General features: G+C 44.7%; 1 pseudogene; it reads right to left on the minus strand.

The window, feature by feature from the left end:
* Window positions 1–211: 211 nt before the first annotated feature.
* On the minus strand, window positions 212–3,235 carry LOC147454702 (probably inactive leucine-rich repeat receptor-like protein kinase At5g48380 pseudogene; annotated as a pseudogene).
* Between the last annotated feature and the right edge of the window lie 1,385 nt (window positions 3,236–4,620).

Genomic DNA, 4,620 nt, shown 5'->3' on the forward strand with positions numbered 1-4,620 from the left:
AAAAAAGTTTTAGATGTCGAAAAAAAAGGCACCTTGTACAAATGTCCTAACAATGTCTCATACAGGTGGTGAGAAGACTTTTAACTTTTCATTCTGCAAACTTGTCATGGCCCATAGCAAGGGCATTCAACTTCCTCAGAAGATTAAAATATCAAATTCTTAACTCTTCATCTAACAAATTCCAATTTTCACTGTTTGTGCAAGGGCCATGTATCATTAAAAAGAGTTATTTTCAAGTGTAGTTCATAAGCATTATGAGATACACTAGCAAGAGAGCATAGTGGGATTCTCCTTCCAAATGCTCGGAGAAAAAAGGGCTTCCATGAAGAAGTTATGGATCTCAGATACACACACACACACACACATCCTCTTCTTGTATAACGTCTGGAAATTTGAGAACATTGAACAACACAAAAAGCTATGGTCAAATATGATGTGCACTATGAGCATCTTCTAAACCTATCTTGCTCATCAAATCAAACCAAAAGCTCTCCCAAAAAAAGCTTTGCCCTTGCCCATCTTTATTTTTAAGCCCACAATGTCAAGTACACATGTCAGTTAGCCAGGTGCATATGCAAATTCACAAGATAGATACATACAGTACATGTGTCTGAAGACAAACTCTGGAAGGGTCATGTGAGTTGTTGCTTGATCTTGGAGTGTAGCCGGTCGCTGATTCTGCCAAGGTGCCATATCCAACTGGTAGAGATCAGCTTTCAAGTGAACAAGAGATATTGACAATGCTATGAATGCTACATAATGTAGCACATTAAGAACCATACTGCTAGTGCAAGACGTAGAAAGCTGCTTTCTTCATTTCTCTGTTGCTACCATAAGCTCCACTGTACTGTCATCCTTGGTCTCAATGAAAAATGGTATGTCCTCATTTTGTGTTGTTAGATTGTACTTCTCACCAATGGCTCTTAGAAGCTGATACACTTCATACATTGTGGGTCGTTCCTTCGGAGCTGCTGGCAGAATACACCTGCAGGCAACCCTCAAAAATTGAAGAAGCTCCTCGTCAGATGCTTTGCCCTTAAGGGAATTATCTATGGCCTCCTGCACTCGCCCGTTTGTGGAAAGATATGCTATCCACTCTGCTAGATTCCCTTTAAAGTCGCTGTCACCGAAGACTTCCATTGCCTTCTGGCCTGTTACAAGCTCTAGAAGTACCACACCGAAGCTGTAAACATCCCCTTTCATGGTGGCAACCAGGGTTCTGATGTACTCTGGAGCCACATAACCCACATCACCAAAGTCTCCATTCACAAATGTGCTGATGTGTGTGTCTACCGGATTCATCAAGCGAGCAAGACCAAAATCAGTTATTCTTGCCTCGTAATCCTCATCCAAGAGTATGCATGAAGCACTGATGTTGCGGTGAATGACCCTTGGGTTACAACTGTGATGCAACCACGCAAAACCCTGCGCAGCTCCAATTCCCACCTTCAATCGCATCACCCAGTCCAGCTTGTTTTCATCAGGCACTTCATGAAGAGCACTTCTTAAACTGCCATGGGCCATATGCTTGTATACTAGCAGCTTCTCTCCACCTGCCATACAATATCCGAGCAAAGGCACAAGATTCTTATGTCGCAATTGCCCCAGTATGCTCATCTCAGATCTGAATTGCTTCTCTGTGTGTGATGACATCTGAAGCCTCTTTATGGCCATCACAGAACCGTCCGATAAGCATGCCTTATACAATGTACCTGTCCTACCTGAAGCAACTATGTTCTCTTTGCTGAAATCATTTGTGGCAGCCATCAAATCGGACAACCTTAACCTAACTAGAGGCTTCTCAAACATTGAGACAGTGACCGAATTTGGTGCCCTTATGCGCCTTGCCCACTTGTGCTCATCACGCAAATAAGCACCGGTTTTGGTTTTTGGCCTCAAGAGCATCCACCACATCATTCCCCCACAAAGAAGAACAAATATCAGAGCAATTGCAATCACAGCCCCAACAATTAATGGTAACTTCGACTTACGGTGGACCCCGCCACAAGCGGATTTCAAGGGAGGCCCACATAGGCCTGGGTTGTTCATAAAAACAGACGCATTGAAAGCAGCCAAGCCGACCACACTGCGATTCGTAAAACTTGAGGGGATTGGGCCACTCAAGGAGTTAGAGGACATGTCCAGATCAGTAAGCTTTTCAAGAAGAGCTATGCCCCAAGGTATGGGCCCTCTAAACTGATTCTGCTGAAGATGAAGCTCATGCAAATACTTACAATATGCCAAACTATCTGGTATGGCACCTGAGAATCTGTTTTGGGAGAGATCCAGAGTTGTTAAAAATGGCATCTGTTGGGAAATGTTGGTGGGGAGAGGACCGGAAAAGTCATTGTTTGACAGATCAAGCCCTTGCAAAGAGGAACATTTGCTCAAGCCTGATGGGAAAGGCCCTGACAGGCCTGCTTGTGAGACTTTTAAAGTGATGACCCTATTCTCTTGATCGTTCCAGCACTGCACACCGTTAAATATGCAAATACCACCGAGCGAAACATTCTTGAAAACCCAGTTGTCAAGGTACCCATTAAGGTCCTTCACAGACTCCTTGAAGGCTCGGAGACAACCAACGTCATCTGCTACACAGAATTCTGCTAAGAGCCCAGCCATGGCCGTAAGCAGAACTGCTCGAAGAAGCTCCATAAATTCTTCTTTAAGCAAAGAAGGTACACATCTAACTATGCAGCATGAATTTCTCTCAGCATTGCATGGTGCCCATGGCAAACTTTTGGAAGTCTGCTGCTCCTGCGGATCTTGTATGAGCAAAGATCGACATATTTTTTCAGCTTTTCAGATCACTGGTCTACTCCACCTCAAGGTCACACAGTTAGTTTGCGAGGCAACGTTGTAGGGGAAGTAAGTGCTTAGGTTTCCGACGGCAAGATCTGCTTACAGCCTGCTGTATGCATGCTCGGGAACAAGAAACGCGCATCAAAAGAATCCTGCAGCGGAAGAAAAAGAACGCGAATTGGGAAAAATATTTGCAATTGAGCTGCAAAGAAGACGACCAAATATCCCAGAGATGAAAACATGAAGCTCTTCAGACTCTGAATATCGGGATTGAAGTACAGAAGGCAGCATGATCAAGTACCTGCGGAACCGGCGCAATGCAAGAGCTGCCACATGCAGAAACCCTAAGTGGAGAGGTGCACGCGCAGGGAATCCGCCATAGCCAGGAGCTTAGAAGAGTGGGAAAGCGGAAAGACAACGATGGGCCTGTACTGAGCTGAAGAGAACGTGAGGGGGTCTGTAAAAGAGCAAGGCTCTTTCAGTCAAAAGCACTGTCAACTTTGACTGTTGCTCCAAACCAAATTTCAAATTTCCATCATACCATAGAGTTCTAACTTCTAAATATATCTCATTTTGCTATTATCCCATTAGATTCTTTTACTACCTCGAGGACAACAAAACACCGAGTAGTAAAAGAAGACAAACCTGTGGCCCACGGGCACATGGATCTACAACTTGAACTCGGGCACGACTAACGAGGTCTTTAAACATGTAGGATCGTCCGTCGTCGCTATCTCACACGGGAGCCCAAATTAGGCGATACGGTACACGCTTGATCTCATCAATGGATCGCCATATAAACTAGGGATGAATTTGGCGATATGGTGCAAGTTTCATCTCACCAATGGATCGCCATGTAAACTAGGGATAAATCAAGGTGAGGTAGGGCATAAATTAGAGTAGTCTACACTCACCATGCGCGCATTAACATGTGATAAGGCTTTCGCATGGGGTCAAGGGGAGTTGGCCTAGCGGTAAAGGCGAGAGACTTTGAGTGTGATCAATATGGTTCAACCCCTGCAACATGCACATATGGGTGTGTGGGCGCTGTAAAACTAGCTGATCCGAATCATCGTATTGCAAGAACAAAAATAGAAAAAAAGACCTTCGTGTTGGGGACCATGAGATCCTTGGTTTAACCCCATGGGAGGTGAGGATGCTAAACTAGGGGTAAACTAGGGCTCATTTTCTCCCCCTTTGGAGAATTGGACGATCAGCACCTAATGATTTGGGCTTGTTGCCCCCCCCCCCCCCCCACCCGCCCCCGCCCAAAAAAAAAAAAAACACATCATGTGATATAGTGATGTGGAGAAGCGGGTGGAGAGTCGCCATTTTTGTCCTATGTTTTTTATACTAGAGCGGTTCATGATTTTGCCTTTGGAGTCGAGAAAACCCTTATAAGCTTATGCATGGAGCTCAAGCCAAGTTAACGTGTGGCGTCCTCTCTAGCTTTTTTTACGTTGATTAAGAAGGGCCCTCCACGGGAGGGGCAATTGTAAGACAAGACATGATGGGATGGACTTGATTGAAATTTTCTCACGCCCACACACAAAAGGAGGGAGAGGGTAATGCTAACTTCACCCCTTTGACCCCTTTGAGGTAAAGTTATTTGAGGGAAGGAGGGTAACCCAAAAACAATTACCCCCTCCTCTCGAGACACCCTCCGATAGCCTCAAGATTTTTCTCGGTGATTTGTCTTAGATCCCAAGACCAAAGGTTCATTAGTCTTAAGTGCCCAAGTTTACAAACCCTCCTATGAGGTTCTCAGATTTTAGCATCTTGACAAATAAGAGTGCATAATGTCAAGACAAGGATCAT

This window comes from Adiantum capillus-veneris, chromosome 7 (assembly GCF_014529385.1).
Source record: "Adiantum capillus-veneris isolate H3 chromosome 7, ASM1452938v2, whole genome shotgun sequence".
Lineage (NCBI taxonomy): Eukaryota > Viridiplantae > Streptophyta > Polypodiopsida > Polypodiales > Pteridaceae > Adiantum > Adiantum capillus-veneris.